This window comes from Gopherus evgoodei, chromosome 8 (genome assembly GCF_007399415.2).
Source record: "Gopherus evgoodei ecotype Sinaloan lineage chromosome 8, rGopEvg1_v1.p, whole genome shotgun sequence".
Lineage (NCBI taxonomy): Eukaryota > Metazoa > Chordata > Testudines > Testudinidae > Gopherus > Gopherus evgoodei.
The window spans coordinates 41,290,910-41,314,923 of record NC_044329.1 but is presented as its reverse complement, the minus strand read 5'-3'; positions in this window follow the sequence as shown (position 1 = coordinate 41,314,923).

The window sequence follows — 24,014 nt, the reverse complement described above, 5'->3', positions numbered from 1 at the left end:
CCCACGGGAGGGCCTCTGAAACTAGGGTTAGAGGACCCACGGGTAGGACCCCTGGAGCAAGGGTTAGGTGTCTGATGGGTAAGGCCCCTGGAACTAGTGTTAGGCGTCCCAGGAGTATGGCCCCTGTACCTAGAGTTCAGGGTCCCATGGGTAATGCCCCTGGAGGTAGGGTTAGGGACCCCACAGTTGGCACCCCTGGGATTAAGGTTTGCCACTGGTAAAGCCTCTGGAGGAAGGGTTAGGGGCCCCAATTGTAGAGCCTATGGAGCTAGGGTTTCAGTCCTACGGGTAGTGCCCTGGAGCAAGGATTAGGGGACCCACATGTAGGGATCCTGGAGCTAGGGTTAGGGGCCACATGGGTAGGGTCCCTGGAGCTACGGTTAGGGGCCCTATGAATGGAGCCCCTGGAGCAAGGGTTAGGGGCCCCACGGTTAGGGCCTCTTGAGCTTGGGTTCGGAGCCCTAGGGATCGGGCCCCTTGAGCTAGAGTAATGGGTCCCACGCGTGGGGCCCCTGGAGATAGAGTTAGGGTCCCCACGGTTTGGGCATTCAGAGCTAGTGTTAGGGGCCCGAGGGGTAGGGCCCCTGGAGGAAAGGTTAGGGGGGCCACATGAAGGGTCCCTGGAGATAGAGTTATGGGCCCCATTTGTAGGGCCCCTGGAGATAGGGTTAGTGGTCCCAGGAATGGGGCTCCTGGAGCTATGTTTAGAGATCCCAGGGGTGGGGTCTCTTGATCCAGGCTTAGGGGACCCACAGGTAGGGCCCCTGGAGCCAATGTTAGGGGCCCATTGTATAGGGTCCGTGTAGCTACGGTTTGGTTCCCAGGGTAGGGCCCTGGAGTAATGGTTAGGGACTCCATGTGTAGGGGCCCTGGAGCTAGGGTTAAGGGCCTGATGGGTTGGGCCCCTGGAATTTGGGTTGGGGCCCGAGGAAAGGGGCTCCTGGAGCTAGGGTTAGGAATCGCACGGGTAGGGCCCGTGGAGCTACAGTTAGGCTCCCCATGGGTATAGGAACTGGAGCTGGGTTAGGGACTCCAGAATGGGGCTGCTGGAGCTAGGGTTAGGGGTCCCAGGTGTGGGGAACCTGGGGCTAGGGATAGGGATCCCACGAGTTTGGCCCCTGGAGCTAGGGTTAGGGGCCCCACGTGTAGGACTTGTGGCACCAGGGTAAGGGGTCCCATGGTTCGGGCCCATGGAGCTAGGGTTAGGGTCCCCAGGGTAGGGCCCATAAAGCTAGGGTTATGGGCCCCAGGGAGGGGTCTCCTGTTGCTAGGTTAAGGGTCCCGGGGGGGTCCCCTGGAGATAGGGTTAGTGGCATATGGGTTTGGGCCCTTCAGCTTTGGTTAGGGTCCCCGGGGTAGGCCCCAGGAGCTAGGGTTAGGGGTCCAAGGAGGGAGGCCCTTGGAGCTAGGTTTAGGGGCCCCACGTGTAGGGCCCCTGGAGCTAGGGTTATGAGTCCCAGGGATGGAGCTGCTGGAGCTAAGGTTCAGCTCCCCACGGGTAGGCCCCTGGAGCTAGAGTTAGGAGTCCCACGGTAGGGACCCAGGAGCTAGGGTTAGGGGCCCCACATACAGTGCCCCTGGAGCTAGGGATATGGGCCCCAGAAAAGGTCTCCTGGAACTAGGGTTAGTGGCCCTAGTTGTAGGAGTGTTAGGGGCCCCATGGTTAGGGCCCATGGAGCTAGGGTTAGGGGCCCCAGGGTTGGTGCCTCTGGAACTACGGTAAGGGGCCCCAACTGGTAGGGCCCCTGAAGCTAGGGTTATGGGCCGAGCAAGTAGGGCCCCTGGAGCCAGGGGTAGGTACCCCACTGTTAGGACCCCTGGAGCTAGGGTTAGGGGCCCCAGGGGTAGGACCTTTGGAGCTAGGGTTAGGTGTCCCATGAGTAGTGCCTCTGGAGCTGTGGTTAGAGGCCTCACGGATAGGGATCCTGGAGCTAGGGTTAGGGGTCCCACGGGTAGGGCCCCTGGACATAAGGTTAGGGAATCCAGGGATGTGGCCTCTGCAGCTAATGCTAGTTTTCACAGTGGTGGGGCCCCTGGAGCTAGTGTTAGGGGCCCCATAGGTATGGCCCCTGCAGTAAGGATTAGGGGCCCGAGGGGTAGGGCCCTTGAAGCTACGGTTAGAGGTCTCACGGTTATGGCCCCTGGAGCTAGCTTTAGGGTCCCTAGGGGTAGGGTCCCTACAGCTAGGGATAGGGGTCCCATGGGTAGAGCTTCTGGAACTAGGGTCAAGGGCCCCACGGGTAGGGTCCCTGGAGCTAGAGTTAGTTGCCCTACACGTAAGGCCTCTGGAGCTAGGGTTAGAGGCCGCATTGTTGGGGCCCCTGGAGTTAGGGTTAGGGGTCCCAGGGGTGCAGCCCCTGAAATTAGGGTTTGGGGACCCACAGATATGGCCCCTGGAGCTAGGGTTAGGGGCCCCAGGGGAAGGGTCGCTGCACCTAGGGATAGGGTCCCAACGAGTAGGGCTCCTGCAACTAGGGTTTGGTTCCCAGGGGTAGGGCCCCTGGAGCAAGGGTTAAGACTCCAACGTGTACGGCCTCTGGAGCTAGGGTTAAGGACCCCATGGGTAGGGTCCCTGGAGCTAGGGTTAGGGACCCCAGAAATGGAGCTTCTAGAGCTGGGGTTAGGGGTCACATGGGTAGGGGTCCTGGAGCTGGGTGAGGAGCCCCAGGGATATGGCCCCTGGATCTAGGTTTAGGGGTCCCAGGGGTGAGGCCCCTGGAGCTAGGGTTAGAGGCCCCACGGGTATGGCCCATGGAGCTAGGGTTAAGGGCCTCACCTGTTGGGCCCCTGGCGCCAGGGCAAGGCATCCCACAGGTAGGGTCCATGGAGCTAGGCTTAGAGGCTAAAGGGATGGGTCCCCTGGAGCTAGGCTTAGAGGTTTGAAGAGTGGAGCCCCTGGAGCTAGGCTTAGGTGCCCCATGGGTAGTACCCCTGGAGCTAGGCTTAGGGGACCCAGGGATGGGCCCCTGGAGCTAAGGTTAATTGTCACAGGGGTGGGGCCCCTGGAGCTAGTGTTACAGGCCCCATGAGTATGGCTCCTCCAGTAAGGGTTAGGGGCCCAAGGGGTAGGGCCCCTGAAGCTAGGGTTAGGGTTCCCATGGGTATGGCCCCTACAGCTAGGGATATTGGTCCCATGGGTAGAGCCACTTGAGCTAGGGTCAGGGGCCCCACGGGTTGGGCCCCTTGAGCTAGGGATAGGGGCCTCATGGGTAAGGTCCCAGTAGCCAAGGTTAGGGGCCGCATTGATGGGGTCCCTGGAGTTAAGGTTAGGGGTCCCAGCTGTGGGGACCCTCGAATTAGGGTTAGGGGACCCACAGATATGGCCCCTGCAGCTAGAGTTGGAGGCCCCAAGGGTAGGACACCTGGAGCTAGGCTTAGTGGTCCTACGCGTAGGGCCTCTGGAGCTAGGGTTAGAGGTCCCATGAGTAGAACCCCTGGATATATGGTTAGGTGCCCCACATGTAGGGGCCCTGGAGCTAGGGTTAGGGGCCCCATGGGTAGGGACCCTGCAGCTAGGGTTTGGTTCCCAGGGTTAGGACCCCTGTGTCACGGAGTCATCGGGCGATGCTCTGGAACAGCTCCCCAGAAAGCCATCAGGACCTTCGGGAGCCTCCTCTCCCTTGGAGCAGACTTGTTCAGAGCAAGAAGCTCACATGGCTTCACCTCCTGGGTCTCTCCTTGGAGCATTCAGCATCCTCTGCCCCTTTCTCCACTTCCCACAGCAAGCCCACCCAGGCAGGGTCCTGGGGAGCCACAGGGTCCTGCATCCCCACTTTGCAGTCAGACACGACTCTCAGCCAGCCAAGAAAACAGAGGTTTATTCTATGACAGGAACAGGGTCTAAAACAGAACTTGTAGATACAGTGAACCGAACCCCTCGGCCGGGTCCATTCTGGGGGGCAGTGAGCCAGACCCCCACGCCTGCCCTCAGCCAGCTCCAGACTAACCACCTCTCCAGCCCCTCCTCTCTGCTCAGCTCCTTTCCCAGGCCAGGAGATCACCTGATCCCTTTGTTTTCAACACCTTCAATTGGCACCTTTGCAGAGGAGGGGCCCAGGCCATCAGTTGCTAGGAGACAGAGTGCCAGGCATTTAGGTGCACTGGCCCTTTGCTCTGCAGCAATCATACACCCTTATCCCACCACCTAGATATTAAGAACTGCATAGGGCACACTGAGGCACCAACACAGTATTCAGAGCAAAATTAAGAACATTCCCAGCTCGTCACACCCTGGAGCAAGGGTTAGAGGCCCCACGTGTACAGCCCCAGGAGCTAGGGTTAGGGGCCCCAGAAATGGCGCTTCTGGAGCTAGGGTTAAGGGTCGCATAGGTAGGGCCCCTGGAGCTAGGGTTAGGTGCCCCCTGGGTAGGGCCCCTGGTGCTGGGTTAGAGGCCCCAGGGATGGGGCTCCTGCAGCTAGGGTTAGAGGTCCCAGGGGTGGGGCCCCTGGAACTAGCTTTAGAGACCCCACGGGTATGGCCCCTGGAGCTAGAATTAAGGGCCCCACGTATTCGGCTCCTGGAGCCAGGGTAAGGCGTCCCACGGGTAGGGTCGATGGAGCTAGGTTTAGGGTCTCGATGGGTAGAGCCCCTGGAGCTAGGGTTAGAGGCCACAGTAGTAGGGCCACTGGAGCTAGGGAGAGGGGCCCCACCTGTGTATGGCCTCTGGAGCTAGTGTTAAGGGCCTCAGGATTAGGACCTCTGGAGCTAAAGTTAAAGGTCCCACGGGTAGGGCCTCTGGAGCTCGGGTTACAGGCCCCAGGGTTCGGGCCCCTGGAGCTAGGGTTAGGGGCCAAAGGGATGGGGCCTCTGGAGCTAGGCTTATGGGTTCCAGGGATGGGGACCCTGAAGATAGGGTTAGGAGCCCCACAGGAATTGCCCCAGGAGCTAGGGTTAGGGTCCTCAGGGGTAGGGCCCATGTAGCTAGGGTTAGGGGTCCCACTGGTAGGGCCTCTGGAGCTAGGGTTAGGGGCCCTATGGGTAGGGTACCTGGAGCTAGGGATACGGTACCCATGGGTAGGACCCCTCGAGTTAGTGTTAGGGGCAACATGGGTAAGGACCCTGGAACTAGGGTTAGAGGCCCCAGGGATAGGGCCCCTGCACCTAGAGATAGGAGCCTCACGAGTAAAGGCCCTGGAGCTAGGATTAGGGGCCCCACTGTTAGGGCCCCTGGAATTAGTGTTAGGTTTCCCATGGGTAGCGCCCCTGGAGATATGTTTAGGGGCCCCTGCAGATAGGATTAGTGGCCATATGGATAGGTTTCCTGGAGCTAGGGTTTGGGTCCCAGGCATCGGGCCCCTGGAGTAAGGGTTAGGGGCGCCATGTGTAGGGCACTTGGAGCTAGGGTTAGAGGCCCCATTTTCGGACCTCTGGAGTTAGGGTTAGGGGCCACAGGTATGAGTCTCCTGGAGATAGAGTTAGGAGTCCCAGGGGTGGTTCCCCTGGAGCTAGGGTTAGGGGCCCCACGACTAGGACCCCTGTAGCCAGAGTTAGAGGTCCCACTGGTAGGGATCTTGGAGCTAGGGTTAGGGGACCCAGTGATGGGGCCATTGGAACTAGGGTAAGGGGTCACTGGGGTGGGGAACCTGGAGTTAGGGTTAGGGACCCCACATGTAGGGACCCTGGAACTAGGGTTAGGGGCCCAACGAGTAGGGCCTCTGGAGCTATGGATAGGTGCCCCAACAGTAGGGCCCATGGAGCTATGTTTAGGGGTCCCAGGTATGGGGCCCTTGGAGCTAGGGTAAGGGGTCCCACGGGTTGGGGCCTCTGGAACTAAGGTAAGAAGTCCCAGGAGTGGGGCCCCTGGAGCTAGGGTAGGGGTCCGAGGGGTAGGATTCATGGAGCTAGGGTTAGGGGCCACACAGGTAGGGGCCCTGGAGCTAGGAATTGGGGCCCGAGGGATGGGGCCCTGGAGCTAGGGTTAGGGGTCGCAGAGGTAGGGCCATTGGAGATAAGTTAGGGGCCCTAAGGGTAGGGCCTCTGGAGCTATGATTAGGAATGCAACGGGTAGGGCCTCTGGAGCTAGGGTTAGGGGCCCCACGGGTAGGGAATGGGGCCCCTGGAGCTAGGGATAGAGGCACCATGGGTAGGGAACCTGGTGCTAGGGTTAGGTGTCCTAGTGGTAGGGCCCCTGGATATAGGTTTAGGGGCCCAAGGTGTAGGGCCTCTGGAGCCAGGGTTAGTTGCCCCACGTGTAGGGCCCCTGGAGCTACGGATTGGGTCCCCAGGGATGGGGCCCTGTTGCTAGGGTTAGAAATCCCATGGGTAGGGCCCCTGGAGCTAGGTTTACGGGCCCCACGGGTAGGGGTCCTTCATTCAGGGTTAATGGCCCAACGGGTTAGGCCCCTGGAGCTAGGATTAGGGTTCCCATGGGTAGGGACACTGGTGTAGGGTTAGGGGTCCCAAGGGAAGGACCCCTTGAGCTTGGGTTAGGGACCACACATGTAGAGTCCCTGGAGCTAGGGTTAGGGGCCCCAGGGATGGGGCCCCTGGAGCTAGGGTTGGGGCCCCACAGATAGGGCACCAGGAGCTTGGGCAATGGGCAACATGGGGAAGGAACTCTGGTTCTAGGACTAGAGGTACCAAGGATACGGCCCCTGGAGCTTGGATTATGGGTCCCACCGGTAGGGGTCCAGTATCTAGGGTTAGGGGCCCCACTTGTAGGGCCCCTGGAACAAGGGTTACGGGTTGCATGGTTAGATCCCCTGGATTTAGCGTTAGGGGCCCTATGGGTAGGGCCACTGGAGCTAGCATGAAGGGCCCCAGGGATGTGGTCCCTGGAGCTAGGAATAGGGGCCCCATGGGTAGCTCCGGTTACGGGTCCCACTTGTAGGTCCCCTGGAGCTAGGGTTAGAGGCCCCATGGGTAGCTCCCCTGGACCAAGGGAAACAGGCCCCACGGGTAGGGACCCTGGAACTAGGGTTAGGGGCCCCTTGGGTAGGGCCCCTGGAGCCAGGGTTCGAGGTCCCAGGGATGATGCCCGTTGAGCTAGGGTTAGTGGTCCCAGAGGTGGGACCCCTTGAGCTAGGTTTAGGGGTCGCACATTAAGGGCCCCCGCAGCTAGGAATAGGGGCACCATGGGTAGGGTCCCTGGAGCTAGGGTTATGGGCCCCAGAGGATGGGCACCTGGAGGTAGGGTTATTGGTCCCAAGTGAAGGGACTCTGGTGTTAGGATTTGGGGTACCATGAGTTGAGACCCTGGAATTAGGGTAAGGGGCCCCATGGGCACGGTCCCTGGAGCTAGGGTTAAGGGTCCCACGAGTCAGGCCTCAAGAACTATATTTAAAAAACCAAGTGGTAGGGCCCCTGGAGCTAAGTTTTGGGGTTCCATGGTAGAGCCCCTGGAGCTAGGGTTAGGGTCCCTCGGGTAGGGCCCCTTGAGCTAGGGTTAGGTTACCCACGGGTAGGGCCCCTGGAGCTAGGGTTTGGGGCTGCAGCGATGGAGCCTCTGGAACTAGGTTTAGGGGCTGCACTGGTTGGACCCTTCGAGTTAGGGTTAGGGGCCCCAGGGGTAGGGCCTCTGAAGCTAGGGTTAGGGTTCCCAGGGGTGGTGCCCCTGGAGCTAGGGTTAGGGTCCCTCGGGTAGGGCCCCTTGAGCTAGGGTTAGGTTACCCACGGGTAGGGCCCCTGGAGCTAGGGTTTGGGGCTGCAGCGATGGAGCCTCTGGAACTAGGTTTAGGGGCTGCACTGGTTGGACCCTTCGAGTTAGGGTTAGGGGCCCCAGGGGTAGGGCCTCTGAAGCTAGGGTTAGGGTTCCCAGGGGTGGTGCCCCTGGAGCTAGGGTTAGGGTCCCTCGGGTTGAGCTAGGGTTAGGTTACCCACGGGTAGGGCCCCTGGAGCTAGGGTTTGGGGCTGCAGCGATGGAGCCTCTGGAACTAGGTTTAGGGAATGCACTGGTTGGACCCTTTGAGTTAGGGTTAGGGGCCCCAGGGGTAGGGCCTCTGAAGCTAGGGTTAGGGTTCCCAGGGGTGGTGCCCCTGGAGCTAGGTTTAGGGGCCCCACGGGTAAGGCCCATGGAGCTACGGTTATGAGTCCCAGGAGTTTGGACCGTGAAGCTAGTGCTAGGGGTCCCGCGTGTGGGGCAGCTGGAGTTAGGGTTAGGGGCCCCATGGGTCTGGCCCCTGGAACTATGGTTTGGGATCCTTTGGTTAGAGCCCCTGGATCTAGGGTTAGTGGCCCCACGGGTAGGGTCCCTGGAGCTAGGGTTAAGGACCCCACTGGTAGGGCCCTTGGAGGTAGGGTTAGGGGCCCCACGGGTAGAGCCCCTGGAATTAGGGTTAGGGGTCCCAGGGTGGGGCCCCTTGAACCAGGGTAAGGGTCCTCATGGGTAGGGTTCCTGGAGCTAGGGTTAGGGTTCCCACGGGTAGGGCCTCTGGAGCTAGGGTTAGGGTTCCCAGGGTAGGGCCCCTGGAGCTAGGGTTATGAGACCCAAGGGGAAGGGCCCCTGGAGCTACGGATAGGGGTCAAATGGATCGGACCCCTGGAGCTAGGGGTAGCTCCCATGGGGCTAGGGCTAGGGACCCCAAGAGTAGGGACCCTGCGACTACTGTTAGGGGTCCCAGAGGTAGAGTCCCTGGAGCTAGGGTTAGGGGTCCCACGGATAGGGCTCCTGGAGCTAGTTTAGAGGTCCACGTGCAGGGCCCCTGGAACTAGGGGTAGAGACCCCTGGGATGAGGCCCGTGGAGCTAGGGTTAGGGGTCCCAGAGGTGGGGCCCCTTAAGCTAGGATTAGGGGCCCCATGGTAGAGCCTCTAGAGCCAGGGTTAGGGGATCCAGGGGTAGGGCCCCTGGTGCTAGGTTTTGGGATCCCATGGGAAGGGCCCCTGGAGCTAGGGTTAATGACCCCACGGGTAGGGCATCTGGAGTTAGGGATTGGGGTCCCAGGGGAAGGGACTCTGGAGCTAGGTTTTGTGGTCCCACAGGAAGATCCCCTGGAGCTAGGGTTTGGGGCCCCAAGGATAGGGCCAAAGGAGTGAGAGTAAGAGGCCCCACGGGTAGCGTCCCTGGAGCTTGGGTAAATCTCCCCCGGGGTAGGGCCCCTTGAGCTACGGTTAGGGCCACTACGTTTAGGGCCCCTGGATCTAGGGTTTGTGGCCCCAGGGGTAGAGCCCCTGGAGCTATGATTAGGGATCCTGGGGTTGGAGCTCCTGGAGCTTGGATTAGGGGTCCCACAGATAGGGATCCTGGAGCTTTGGTTAGCTGCCCCACTATTTAGGCCTCCTGAGCTATGGTTAAGGTCCCCACAGGTAGGGCCGCTGAAGCTAGAGATAGGGGTCCCAGGGGTGGGGCCCGTGGTTCTAGGTTAAAGGGCCCCATGGGTAGGGACTCTGGAGTTGGGGTTAAGGGTCCCGGGGTAGGGCCCCTGTAGCTAGGGTTAGGGGCCCCATGGGAAAGTCCCCTGGAGCTAATTTTATGGGCCCCAGGCATAGAGCCTCTGGAGCTAGGATTAGGGGCCCCAAGTGTAGGTCATCTGTAGCTAGGGTTATGGGCCTCATGGGTAGGGACCCTGAAGGTAGAGTTAGGGGTCACAGGGTGGGGCCTCTGGAGCTAGGCTTAGTTACCCCATGGGTTACGGTTATGGGTTACGGTTATGGGTCCCAGTAGTGGGGTCCCTGGACTTAGGGGTAAGGGTCCCAGGAGTGGGGCCGCTGGAGTCAGGTTTAGGGGATCAACTGGTTGGGCCCCTGCAGATAGGGTTAAGGGTACCAAGAGTGGGGCCCATGGAGTTAGGGTTAGGGTTCCCAGGGTTCGGGCCCCTGGAACTAGGGTTAGAGTTTTCAAGGGTGGATCCCCTGGAGCTAGGTTTAGGTCCCCATGGTTAAGGCCCCTGGAGCTAGGGTTATGGGCCCCACTGGTAAGGTCCCTGGAGCTGGGGTTAAGGGCCCCACGGGTAGGGCGCCTAGAGATAGGGTAAAGGGTCCCATGGATAGGGCCTCTGAAGCTTGGGTTAGGGGCCCCAAGAGTATGGCCCCTGGAGCTAGGGTTAGGGGTCCCAAGGATGGGGACCCTGGAGCTAGGGCTGGGGGCTCCAGGGATAGAGCCCCTCAAGCTAGGGTTAGGGATCCCAAGGGTAGGGCCTCAGAAGCTGGGGTTTACTGCCCCACGATTAGGGCCTCTGGAGCTAGGGTTAGGGCCCCAAGTGTAGGGCCCCTGGAGCAAGGGTTTCGGGGCCAAAGGGGAAGGGCCCCTGGAGCTAGGGAAAGGGGCTCCAGGGGTAGGGCCCCTGGAAAAATGGTTAGGGGTCTCACGGATAGGGCCTCTGGACCAAGGGTTAGTGGAACCATGGATAGAACCACTGTAGCTAGGGTTAGGGGTCCTACAGGTAGAGCCACTGGAGCTAGGGCTGGGGCCTCAGATATGGGGTCCCTGGAGCTCGGGTTAAGGGTCCCACATGTAGGGCCTCTGGAGCTAGAGTTAGGGGCCTCAAGGGTAGGGCACCTGGAGATAGGGTAAGGGGTCCCACAGGTAGGGTTTCTGAAGCTAGGGTTAGAGACCCCATGAGTAGGGACCCTGCAGCTAGGATTGGAGGCTCCATGGGTAGGGTCCCTGGAGCTGGGGTTAAGGGCTCCACAGGTAAGGCCACTGGAGATAGTGTTGGGGATCCCAGGTGTGGGGCCCCTGGAGTTAGGGTTAGGGTACGCAACGGTATGGCCCCTGGAGCTATGGTTAGGGGCCCCAGTTGTAGGGCTCCTGGAGCTAGGGTTAGGGGTCCCACTGGTAGGGCCCCTGTAGCTAGGGATGGGGCCCCAGGGGAAGGACCCCTGCACCTAGGGATGGGGCACCACAGGTAAGGCCCCTGGAGCTAGGGTTTGGGGCCCAATGGTTATGGGCCCTGGAAATAGGGTTAGTTATCCCACGGGTAGAGATCCTGGAGATATGGTTAGGGGCCCCAAAGGTAGGGCCCCTGCAGCTAGGGTTTGGGTCTCAGGGGTAGGGCCCCTGGAGCAAGGGTCCCACGTTTAGGGCCCTGGAGCTAGGGTTAGGGGACCCATAGGTAGGGTCCCTGGAGCTAGGGTTATGGGCCCCAGGGATGGGACCACTGGAGCTAGCATTAGGGGTTCCAGTGATGGGGTCCCTGGAGCTAGGGTGAGGGACCCCACTGGTATGGCCCTGGGAGCTAGGGTTAGGGGCCCCAGCGGTAGTGCCCCTGGAGCTGGGTTAGGTGTCCCACGGGCAGTGCCTCTGGAACTTGGGTTAGAGGCCCCACGTGAAGGGCCTCTTGAGCCAGGATTAGTGGTCCCATGGGTACAGATCCTGAAGCTAGAGTTAGTTGCTCCACGGGTAAGGCCCCTTGAGTTAGTGTTAGGGGCCCCAGGTTTACCACCCCTGGGACTAGGGTTAGTGGCCCACAGGTAGGGCCCCTGGAGATAGGGTTTGGGACCCAGGAATTGGGCCCTTGAGCTAGGGTTAGAGGTCTTGGGAGTGGGGCCCCTGGAGCTAGGGTTTGTGGACCGACAAGTAGAGACCCTGGAGCTAGAGTTGCGTACTCCAGAGGTATGGCCCCTGGAGCTAGGGTTAGGAGTCCCAGGGGTGAGGCCCCTGGACTAGGGTTAGGTGCCACACAGGTAGAGCCCCTGGAGCTAGGATTATGGGTCTCACGGGTAGGGCCTCTGGAGCTAGGGTTAAGTTCCCATGGGTAGGTACCCTGAAGCTAAGGTTAGGAACCCCAGGATGGGGCCCCTGGAGCTAGAGTTAGGGGTCCCAAGGAGGGGGACCCTGGAGCTAGGGCTGGCGGCCCCAGAGGTAGGGTCCCTCAAGCTAGGGTTAGGGGTCCCAAGGGTAGGGCCTCTGAAACTACGGTTTATTGCCCCACATGTAGGACTCCTGGAGCGAGGGTTAGGGCTCCATGTGTAGGGCCCCTGGATCAATGGTTAGGTGGTCCACGGGTAGGGCCCCTGGAGCTAGGGAAAGGGGCCCCAGGGGTAGGGCCCCTGGAACAAGGATTCAGGGTCTGACCAGTAGGGCCTCTGGAGCAAGGATTACGGGAACCACAGGTAGAGCCACTGCAGCTATGGTTATGGGTCGCACGAGTAAGGCCCCAGGAGCTACGGTTAGGGGTCCCACTAGTAGGGCCTCTGGAGCTAGGGATAGGGGCCCCACAGTTAGGGCCCCTGGAGCTAGGGTTAGGGGACCCACGGGTAGGGCCTCTGGTGCTACTATTAGGGGCCCCACGGGGAGGGCCCCTGGAGCTAACATTAGAGGCCCCAGGGATGGAGCCCCTGGAACTAGCGTTATTGGTCCCGGGGGGGGGCTCCTGGAGCTAAGTTTAGGGGACCCACGGGTAGGGCCCCTGGAGATACGGTTATGCATACCAGGGATGAGGCCCCTGGTGCTACAGTTAGGGGTCCCAGGTGGAGGGCCCCTGGAACTAGGGTTAGAGGTCCCATGGATAGGGCCGCTGGAGCTAGGGATATTGGCCCTAGGGGTAGGGCCCCTGGAGAAAGGTTTAGTGGTCCCATGGGTAAGGACCGTGTTTCTAGGATTAGGGGTCCAAGGGTAGGGCCCCTGGAGCTTGGGTTAGGGGCCCCACATGTAGGTCCCCTGGAGCCAGGGTTCGTGGCCCTACGGTTAGGGCCCCTGGAGCTAGTGTTAGGGGCCCCAGGGATGGGGCCACTGTCGCTAATGGAAATTGTCCAGGGGGGGATACTGGAGCTAGGGTTAGGGGCCCCACGGGTAAGGGTTCTGTAGTTACGGATTGGGTCCCCAGGGATGGGGCAGTGGAGCTAGGGTTAGCGGTCCCACGGGTAGGGACCCTGGTACTAGGGTTTGGGGTCCCAGGGGAAGGTCCCCTTCAGCTAGGGTTAAGGGCCACACGTGTAGGGCCTCTGGAGTCAGGGTTACGGGCACCACAGGTATGGCCCCTGGAGCTAGCGTAAGGGGCCCCAGGGGTAGGTCCCCTGGAGCTTGGATTATGGGTCCCATGGGTAGGGGCCCTGGAACTAGGGTTAGGGGCCCTATGGATAGAGCCCCTGGAGTCAGGGTTAGGGACCCCACGGGTAGAGGCATTGGAGGTAGGATAAGGGGCCCCAGAAATGTGGCTCCTGGAGCTAGGGTTAGAGGTCTCAAGTGTAGGGCACATGGAGACTGGGTTAGAGGCCCCACAGGTAAGGCTCCTGGAGCTAAGAGGCCCCACGGGAAGGGTTAGGGCTCCCACGGGTCGGGTCTCTTGAGCTAGGGTTAGGGTACTTACGGGTAGGGCTCCTGGAGTTTGGTTAGGAGTCCCAGTGGTAGGGCCCGTTGATCTAGGGTTAGAGGCCCCACGCGTAGGGCCCATGGACTCAGTGTTAGGGGCCCCACAGGTAGGGCCCCTGGAGCTAGTGTTAGAGGCCGCAGGGATGGAGCTAGGGTTAGGGGCCTCAGGTGTGGTGCTCCTTCAGCTAGGGTTAGGGGCCCCATGGTTGGGGCACCTGGAGCTAGGGTTACTTTCCCCACGGGTAGCGGCCCTGGATCTAGGTTTAATGGCCCCACAGTATGGCCCATGGAGCTAGGGAAAGGGGCCCCACGATTAGGGACCCTGGTGCTAGGGTTAGGGGTCCCCAGGTTAGGGCCCCTTAAGATAAAGTTAGGGGCCACAGGTGTAGGGCCCCTGGAGCCACGGTTAGGGACCAGATGAGTGGGACCACGGAGCTAAGGTTAGGGGCCCCAGGGTTGGGGTCCCTGGAGTTAGGGTTAGGGGACCCATGGGTAGTGCCCCTGGAGCTAGGGTTAGGTGCCCCAAGGGCAGGGACCCTGGTTCTAGTATAAGGGGTTCCAGGGATAGGGCCCCTGAAGCTAGGGTTAGCTACTCCACGTGTAGGGCCCCTGGAGCCAGGGATAGGGGCCCCACTGGCAGGGCCCCTGGAGCTCGGGTAAGGGGCCCTAGAGATGTGGCCCCTGGAACTAATGTTAGGGATCCCAGGAATGGGATCCATGTAGCGAGGGTTAGAGGGCCAAAGTCTTGGCCCCCTGGAACTAGGTTAAGTGGCCCCAGGGGTAGGGCCCCTGGAACTAGAGTAATGGCTCCCAGGGTAGGGCCCTCGGAACTAGGGTTAGTGGCCCCATGGGTAGAGCCCCTACAACTAGGGTTATAGGTCCCACAGGTAGAGCCCCTGGAGCTAAGGTTAGGGGCCCCACAGGCAGGGCCTTTGGAGCTAGGGTTAGGGATCCCAGAGTAGTTCCCCTGCAGCTAGGGATTGGGCCATCACTGGTAGGGCCCCTGTAGCTAGGGTTAGGCACCAGATGTGTAGGGCCCCTTTAGCTAGGGTTAGGTGTCCCACGGGTAGAGCTCCTAGAACTAGGGTTATAGGTCCCACGAGTAGAGCCCCTGGAGCAAGAGTTATAAGCCCCATGTGCAGGGCTCCTGGAGCCAGGGTTAGGGGCCCAATGGATGGGGTCCCTGAAGCTAGGGTTAGGGGGCCCAGGGATGGGGCCCATGGAGCTAGGATTAGGGGCCCCACGGGTTGGACCTCTGGAGATAGGGTTAGGAGCCCCATGAGTCGGGTCCCTGGGGCTAGGGATAGGGGCCCCAGGGGAATGGCGCATGGAACTAGGCTTAGGAGTCCCGGGGTAGGGCCCCTGGAGCTAGAGTTAAGAGTCTCAGGGGTAGGGCCTCTGGAGCTAGATTTAGGGGTTCCACGGATAGGGCCCCTGGAGGTAGGATTAAGGGTCCCATGGGTAGGGACTCTGGAGACAGGGTTAGGGGCCCCAGGAGCAGGGCTCCCGGAACTACGGTTAGGGTTCCCAGAAGTAGGGCCTCTAGAGATAGGGATAGAGGCCCCAGGGGTAGCTAACCTGGAGCTTGGGATAGGGGCACCACGGGTAGGGCCCCTGGAACTAGGGTAAAGGGTCCAACGGGTAGATTCCCTTGAGCTAGTGTTAGGGGCCCCAGATGTAAGGCCCCTGGCGCTAGGAATGGGGACCCAAGTGCAGGGTTAGCGTTCTCATGGGTAGGGCCTCAGGAGCTAGGGTTGAGGGGCACACAGGTAGGGCCCCTGGAGCTAGAGCTACGGGCCTCACGGGTAGGGACCCTGGTGCTAGTGTTAGGGGTCCCAGGGGTAGGGACCTTTGAGCAAGGGTTAGGGACCCTACATGTAGGGCCCCTGAATCCAAGGTTAGGGGTCAGATGGGTGGGGGCCCTTGAGCAAGTGTTAGGAGACCCAGGGATGGGGCCCCTGGAGCTAGGGATAGGGTTCCCAGTGGTGGGACCTCGGGAGCTAGGGTTTGGTGCCCCACGGATAGGGCTCCTGGAGTTAGGGTTACGGGCCCCACGGGTAGAGGCTCTGGTTCTAGGACTAGGAGTCCAAGAGGTAATGCCCCTGTAGCCAGGGTTAGTGTCCCCACGGGTAGGGCCCCTGGAGCTAGGGGAAAGGGCCCACGGGAAGGGCCCCTGGAGCTAGGGTTAGTTGTCCCAGGGTGAGGCCCCTGTAGCTCGTGTTAGGGGCCCCACGGGTAAGACCCCTGGAAATACAGTTACAGGTCCCATGGGTAGGACCCCTTGAGTTAGGGTTTGAGGACCCAAGGGTAGGGCCCCTTGAGCTAGGGTTAGGGGCCCCAGGTTTAGGGCCCTTGTAGCCAGGGTTAGCAGCTCCACGCATAGGGCCCCTGGAGTTAGGGTTTGGGGTCCATGGGAAGGGTCCGAGGAGCTAGGAAAAGGGGCCCCACAGGTAGGGAACCTGGAGCTAGGGTTAGGATTCCCAGGACTGGGGCTCCTGGAGCTAGGTTTAGGAGTCCCAGGAGCAGGGCCCCTGGAGCTAGGATAAGGGGCCCAACGTATAGAAATCCTGGAGCTTGGGTTAGAGGCCCCAGAGATGGGGCCCCTGGAGTTGGAGTTAGGGGTCCCATGGGTCAGGCCCCTTTACCTAGAGTTAGGGACTCAATGGGCAGGGCCCCTTGAGCTAGGGTTAGGGGTCCCAGGGATGGAGCCCCTTGAGCTAGAGTTAGGAGTATCACGGGTAGGGACCCTGTAGCTAGGGTTAGGGGTCCCAGGGGTAATGCACCTGGAGCTAGGATTAGGGGTCCCAGGAGTGTGGCTCCTGGAACTAGGGTTAGGGGTTTCAGGGGTAGGGTCCTTGGAGCTAGGGTTAGGGGCCCAACGGGTAGGGCACTGGAGCTAGGGTTAGCGACAACAGGGATGGGGCCCCTGGAGCTAGGGTTAGGGGTCCTGGGGTAGGGCCCCTGGAGCTAGGGTTAGGGGCCCAACCGGTATGGCCCCTGGAGCTAGGGATAGGGGCCCCAGGGATGCGGGCCCTTTTGCTGGGGTTAAGGGCCCAGGAGGAGGGAACCTGGAGCTAGGGTTAGGAGCCTCACGGGTAGGGCCCCTATAGCTAGGTATAGCTGCCAAACGGATAGGGAAAATGGTGCTAGGGTTAGGTGTCGTAGGGGTAGGGGCCCTGTTGCTGGGGTTAGGGGCCTCACGTGTAGGGCCCCTTGAGCCACGGTAAGTTACCCCATGAGTAGGGCCCATGCAGCTACAGACTGGATCCCCAGGGATGGGGCCCTGTAGCTAGGGTTAGGAGTCCCAGGGATGGGGCCCCTGGTGCTAGGGTTAGGGCCCCGACAGGTAGGCCACCTGAAGTTAGAGCTAGAGGTCCCACGAGTAGGGACTCTGGAGCTAGGGTTATGGGTCCCACGGGTTGGAGCCCTGGATCTAGGATTAATATCCCAATGGGTTTGACCTCTGGAGCTAGGGTTTGGGGCCCCAGGGGAATTGCCCCTGCAGCTAGGGTTGAGGTGCACGGGATGGGCCCCTGTATCTAGGGTTCGGGGCACCACAGGTAGGTCCCCTGGAGCTAGGGATAAGAGCCCCACGGGTAGGGCCTTTGGAGCTAGGGTTTGAGGTCCCACGAGTAGGGACACTCATGCTAGGGTTAATTGTCCCACGGGAAGGGCCCTTGAACTAGGGTTAGGGGCCACATGTGTTGGGCCCCTGGAGCCAGGATTAGGGGCCAGACGGGTAGCGCCCCTGGAGCTAGGATTAGGGGCCCCAGGGATGGGCTAGGGTTAAGGCTAGGGTTAACAGATCTAGGGGTGGGGCCCCTGGAGCTAGGGTCTGTGGCCCCACAGGTAGTGCCCCTGGAGCTAGGGCTTTGGGCACCACGGGTAGGGACCCATGTTCTAGAATTAGGGGTACCACCCTGGAGCTAGAGTTAAGGGCCCCACATGTAGGACCCCTGGAGCCAGGGTTAGGGGCCGCACGGGTAGGGCTCCTTGAAGTAGGGTAAGGGGCCCAACGGGAAAGGTATCTAGAGCTAGGGTTAGAAACGCCAGGGGTGGGGCCCCTGGAGTTAGGGTTAGTTGTCCCAGGGGTGTGGCCCCTGAAGCTAGGGTTGGGGAACCTACAATTAGGGCCCCTGAAGCTATGGTTAGGAGACCCTGGGTTAGGGCCCCTTCAGCTAGGGTTAGGGGACCCATGTGTAGGGCCCCTGGAGCCAGGGTTAGGGGACTTACATGTTAGACCCCTGGAGTTTGGGTTAGGGGAACCAGGGATGGGGCCTCAGGAGCTAGGAATAGAGGCCCAATGGATAGGGACCCTGGACCTATTATTAGGCGTCCCGGGGCCTTGCCCCTGGTGCTAGGGTTAGGGACCCAACGGGCAGGGCCCCTTGAGATAGACTTAGGAGTTCCAGGGATGGGGACCCTGGAGCTAGGGTTAGGGGCCCCAGGGGAAAGGCCTCTCGAGATATAGTTAGGGGCCCAAGGGGTAGTGCCCCTGGAGCAAGGGTTATGGGTCCCAGGGGCAGGGCCCCTGGAGCTAGGGTTAGTTGCCCCACGGGTAGGGCCCCTAGAGCTAGAGCTATGGGCTTCACAGGTATAGACCCTGGTTCCTGGATTAGGGGTACCAGGGGTAGGTCCCCTGGAGCTAGGATTAGTTTCCTCAGGGGTGGGGCCCATGGAACTAGTGTTAGCGGCCCACAGGTAGAGCCCCTGGAGCTAGGGTTAGGGGAACCATGGGTAGGACCCATGGAGCTAGGGTTAGGGGACCAAGGGGTTGGGCCCCTGGAGCTAGGGTTATGGGTCCCAAGTTTAGTGCCCCTCGAGGTAGTGTTAGGGTTTCCAGGGGTGGGGCCCCTGGAGCCTGGGTTAGCGGCCCCACGCATATGTCTCTTGGAGCTATTTTAACGGCCCCAAGGGTAGGGCCCCTGGAGCTAGAGTTAGAGGTCCCACGGGAAGGGCCCCTGATGCTTGTATTTGGGGTCCAAGAGGTAGAGCCCCTGGCGCTAGGGTAAGGGTCCCCGCGGGTAGGGTCCCTCAAGCTAGGGTTAGGTTACCAAGGGCTAGGGCCCCTGGAGCTTAGATTAGGGGTCCCAGGGGTGAGGCCTCTGGAGTTAGTGTTAGGGTTTCCAGGGGTGGGAACCCTGGAACTGAGGTAAAGAGGCCCATGAGTAGTGCTCCTGGATCTTGGGTTAGGGGCCCCACAGGCAGGGACCCTTGAGCTAGGGTTAGGGATCCCAAGGGTAGGGATTCTGGAGCTCGGATTAGGGGCCCCATGCATAGAGCCCCTGGAGCTGGGGTTAGGGGCCCCATGGGTTGGGCACCTGGAGGTATGGTTACGGGCCTCAGTGGTGCGGCCCCTGGACCTAGTGTTAGGGTTTCCAGGGGTGGGGCCCCTGGAACAAGGGTAAAAAGCCTCAAGGGAAGGGCCCCTGGAGTTTGAGTTAGGGGCCCCACGGATAGCACCCCTGGAGCTAGGGTTCAAGGCCCCACAGGAAGGGCCCCTGGAGCTAGGGTAAGGGGCTCCACAGGTAGGGTCCCTGGAGCTAGGCTTAGGGGACAAAGGTGTAGGGCACCATGAGTTAGGGTTAGCGGTTCCAGGGATGGGGCCTCCGGAGCCAGGGATAGGGTTCCCAGGGATAGGGCCCTGGGAGCTAGTGTTAGGTATTCCAGGGGTGGGTCCCCTGAAGCTAGTGTTAAGGTGTCATAAACAGATAGCTAAGGGTTAATGTCTCTTTCACCTGAAGCACCTGACCAGAGGACCAATCAGGAAACCGGATTTTTTCAACTTTGGGTGGAGGGAAGTTTGTGTCTGAGTCTTTGTTTTCTGTCTGCCTGCTTTCTCTGAGCTTTGGAGAAGTAGTTTCTACTTTTAATCTTCTGTTTCTAAGTGTAAGGACAAAGAGATCAGATAGTAAGTTATATGGTTTCTTTTCTTTGGTATTTGCATGAATATAAGTGCTGGAGTGCTTTGATTTGTATTCTTTTTGAATAAGGCTGTTTATTCAATATTCTTTTAAGCAATTGACCCTGTATTTCATCACCTTAATACAGAGAGACCATTTGTATGTATTTTTCTTTCTTTTTATATAAAGCTTTCTTTTAAGACCTGTTGGAGTTTTTCTTTACTTCAGGGAAATTGAGTCTGTACTCCCCAGGGAATTGGTGGGAGGAAGAAATCAGGGGAGATCTGTGTGTGTTGAATTTGTTAGCCTGATTTTGCATTCCCTCTGGGTGAAGAGGAAAGTGCTTTTTGTTTCCAGGACTGGGAACGGAGAGGGGGAGTCACTCTGTTTGGATTCACAGAGCGTGTGTCTGTGTGTCTCTCCAGGAGCACCTGGAGGGGGGAAGGGAAAAAGGATTATTTCCCTTTGTTGTGAGACTCAAGGGATTTGGGTCTTGGGGTCCCCAGGGAAGGCTTTTCAGGGGGACCAGAGTGCCCCAAAACACTCTAATTTTTTGGGTGGTGGCAGCAAGTACCAGGTCCAAGCTGGTAGCTAAGCTTGGAGGTTTTCATGCTAACCCCCATATTTTGGACGCTAAGGTCCAAATCTGGGACTAAGGTTATGATATAAGGGCTCCACGGGTAGGGCCCCTGAAGTTAAGGTTAGGGGCCCCAGGTGTAGGGCCCCTGAAGATAGGGTTTTGGGCCCCAGGGATTGGTACCTTCAGCTGGGGTTTGTGGTCCCAGGAGTGCGGAACCTGATATTATGGTTAGGGATCCCATGGGTAGAGCCCCTTGAGCTAGGGTTAGGAGCCCCACAGGCATGGCTTCTGGAACTAGGGTTAGGGTCCCCAGGGGTAGGGCCCTGGGAGCTAGAGTTAGAGGCCCCAGGGTTAGGTCCCATGGAGCTAGGGTTAGGGGTCCTACTGGAAGGGTCTCTGGAGGTAGCATAAGAGGCCCCACGGATAAGGGCCCTGGAGCTAGGGTTGGGGCACCAGGGATGGTGCTCCTGGAACTAGGGTTAGTGGTCCCAAGGGTGGTGCCACTGGAGTTAGGGTTAGGGGACCCATGGGTATGGCCCCTGGAGCTGAGGTTAGGGGCCCCAGTTGTAGGGCTCCTGGAGATAGGGTTAGGGGTCCCATGGGTAGGGCCTCTGGAGCTAGGGTTAGGGGCCCCAGGAGTGGGACCCTGGAGCTAGGGTTAGATTTCCAAAGGGCAGGGACTCTCGTGCTATAGTTAGGGGCCCCACGGGTAGAGCCCTTGGAGCTAGGGTTAGGGGAACCTGGGGTGGGGCCCTTGGAGCTAGGGTTAGTGGTCCCAAGGGTGGTGCCACTGGAGTTAGGGTTAGGGGACCCATGGGTATGGCCCCTGGAGCTGAGGTTAGGGGCCCCAGTTGTAGGGCTCCTGGAGATAGGGTTAGGGGTCCCACGGGTAGGGCCTCTGGAGCTAGGGTTAGGGGCCCCAGGAGTGAGACCCTGGAGCTAGGGTTAGATTTCCAAAGGGCAGGGACTCTCGTGCTTTAGTTAGGGGCCCCACGGGTAGAGCCCTTGGAGCTAGGGTTAGGGGAACCTGGGGTGGGGCCCCTGGAGCTAGGGTTAGGGTTCCCAGTTGTGGGTCCCTTGGAGCTAGTGTTAGTGTTTCCAGGGTTGGGGCCCCTTTAGCTAGGGTTAAGGGCCCTATGGGTAGGGACCCTAGAGCTAAGGTAAGGACCCCACAGACCGGGCCCATGGAGCTAGGGTTAGGGGAACTACGTGCAGGGCCTGTGGAGCCAGGGTTAAAGACCCCAGGGATGGAGACCCTTGAGCTAGGGTTAGGAGCCCCAAGAATGGAGCCCATGAAGCTAGGGTTAGGGGTCCCACGTGTAGGGCCCCTTGAGATAGTGTTAGGTGTCCCACTGGTAGGGCCTCTGGAGCTAGGGTTAGGGGCTACACGGGTAGGGCTCCTGGAGTTAGGTATAGGGGCCCCACGGTCCGCGCCCTTGGAGGAAGGGTTAGGGCTCCTACGGGCAGGGCCTCTGGTGCTAGGGTTAGGATCCGCACGGATAGGACCCCGGGAGATAGGTTTAGGAGTTCCAGGGGAAGGTTCTCTGGAGCTAGGGTTAGGGGCCCAATTGGTAGGTGCCCTGGAGCTAGGGTTAAGGGCTCCACGGTTAAGGTCCCTGGAGCTGGGTTTATGGGCCCCAGGGGAAGGTCCCCTGGGGCAAGGGTTAGGGGCCCCATACATAGGTCCCCTGGAGCTAGGGTTAGGGGCCCCACAGGTTGGGCCCCTGGAGGTAGGGTTAGGGGTCCCAGGGTTGTGGCCCCTGGAATTAGGGTTAGGGTTTCCATGAGTTCGTCCCCGGGAGTTAGTGTTAGGCTTTCCAGAGGTGGAGCCCTTGGAGCTAGTGTTAAGTGCCTCACGGGTAGGGCCCCTGGAGCTAAGGTTAGGGGTCCCACTGGCAGGGCCCCTGGAGCTAGGGTTACGGGCCCCACAGGTAGGGCCCCTGAAGGTAGTGTTTGGGGCCCCAGGGGTGGGGCCCCTGGAGCTAGGGTTAGGGGCCTCACGGGAACAGCCCCTGGAGCTAGGGTTAGTGGCCCCACAATTATGGTCCCTGGAGCTTAGGTTAGATGTCCCACAGGTAGAGCCTCTGGATCTAGGGTTAGGGGCCCCATGGGTAGGGCCCCTGGAGTTATGGTTAGGGACCCCGCTATGAGAACCCCTTGATCTAGGGTTAGTAGCCCCAGGAGTGGGGCCCCTGTAGCTAGGGTTAGGGGCCCCAGGGGTATGGCCTTTGCAGCTAGCGTTAGAGTTCCCAAGGTAGGGGCGCTTAGAGCTAGGGTTAGAGGCCTTACGGGGAGGGCCGCTGGATCTACGGTTAATGGCCCCATGGTTAGGCCCCTGGATCTACAGTTTTGGTCCCAAGGGGTAGGGGCACTGGAGATAGGATTAGGGGTAGCATGCGCAGGGCCCCTGGAGCTAGGGTTATGAGTCCCAAGGGTCGAGCCTCTAGAGCTAGGGCTAGGGGCCCTGTGGGTAGGGCCCCAGGAGCTAGGGTTAGGGGTCTCAGTTGTGGGGCCCCTGGAGCTAGGGTTAGGGTACCCATGGGTATGGCCCCTGGAGCTAGGATTCTGAGCCCAAGTTGTAGGTCTCCTGCAGCTAGGGTTAGGGGTCCCACGGGTAGGGCCCCTGGAGCTATGTATAGTGTCCCCATGAGTAGGGCTTCTTTAGCTAGGGTTAGTGGCCCACGGATAGAGGCCCTTGGAGCTAGGGTTAGGGGTTTCATGTGTAAGGCCCCTGGAGCTAGGGTTTGAGGCCCCAGCATTAAGACCCCTGGAGCTAGGTTTAGGAGCACGATGGGTAGGGTCCTGGAGGTAGGGATATGGGACCCAGGGGTAACGTCCCTGGAGCTAGGGTTAGGAGCCCCACAGGGTAGGGCCTCTGGAGCTAGGGTTAGGGGCCCAGCGTGTAGGGCCTCTGGAGCCAGGGTTACTGCCCTCACAGGTAGGGCCCCTGGAGCTAGGGTCAGGAGTCCCAGGGATGGGACTCCTTGAGCTAGGGTTAGTAGTCCTAGGGGTTCGGCCCCTGGAGCTAGGGTTTGGAGCCCGACATATAGGGCCCCTGGAGCCAGAGTAAGGGGCCCACGGTTACGGCCACTGGGCCTAGGGTTAGGGTCCGCATGGGTAAAGCCCCTGGAGCTAAGGTTAGCGGACCACATGTAGGGCCTCTGGATATAGGGTTGGGGCCCCAGGGATTGGGCCCTTGCGCTAGGGTTAGCGGTCCCAGGAGTGGGGCCTCTGGAGAGAGAGTTAGGGTCCCCATTGGTAGAGCCCCTTTAACTAGGGTTAGGGGCCCCAGGTTGTAGGGCTCCTGGGTTTAGGGTAATGAGTCCTAGGGTTAGGGCCCCTGGAGCTAGGGTTAGGGGTCCCACGAGTAGAGCCCCTGGAGATATGGTTAGGGGTGCCACACATAGGGATCCTTGCGATAGGGTTAGGGGCCCCATGGATAGGGCACCTGGAGCTAGGGTTAGATGCCCCAGGTATGGGGGTCCTGGGGCTAGAGTTTGGAGTCCCACAGGTAGGGCCCCTGGAGCTTGAGTTAGGGGCCCCAAGAGTAGGGCACCAGGAGCCTGAGTTAGGGGACCCAAGGATAGGGCCACTGGAGCTAGGGTTAGTGGCCCCACTAGTAGGGCTCCTGGAGCTAGGGATAGGGGTCCTACTGGTCGAGCCCCTCGAGCTAGGGTTAGGGGATACATAAATGGGGACCCTGGAGATAGGTTAAGGGGTTCCAGCGGTGGGTTCCCTAGAGATAGGGTTAGGGGCCCCACAGGTATGGCCCCTGGAGCTAGGGTTAGGGTCAGAGGGGTAGGGCCCCTGGCGCTAGGTTTATAGGTTTCAAGGGTGAGGACTCTGGAGCTAAGGTGAAGGGACGCACTGGTAGGGGCCCTTTAGCCAGGGTTAAGGGCCCCACTGGTAGGCCTCTTGGAGCTAGGGTTAGAGGTCCCAGCGATGCGGGCCCTGGAACTAGGGTGCGGGCTCCCAGGAGTGGATCCCCTGGAGTTAGGGTTAGGGGACCCACAAGTATGGCCCCTGGAGCTAGGGTTAGGGGTCCCAGTTGAAGGGCTCCTGGAGATAGGGTTTGGGGACCCACTGGTATGGCCTCTGGAGCTAGGGTTAGGGGCCCCACGGGTAGGCCCCCTGGAGCTAGTTACAGGTTCCCCATGAGTAGGGCCCCTGGAGCTAGGGTATTGGCCCAATGGGTAGGGCCTCTGGAGCAAGGGTTAGGGGCTCCACGTGTAGGGCCCCTGGAGCTGGGGTTAGGGGCCCCAGGAATGGTGCTTCTGGTGCTAGGGTTATGGGTCCCAAGGGTAGAGCCCCTGGAGATATGGTTAGGGGCCCCATGCTTAGGG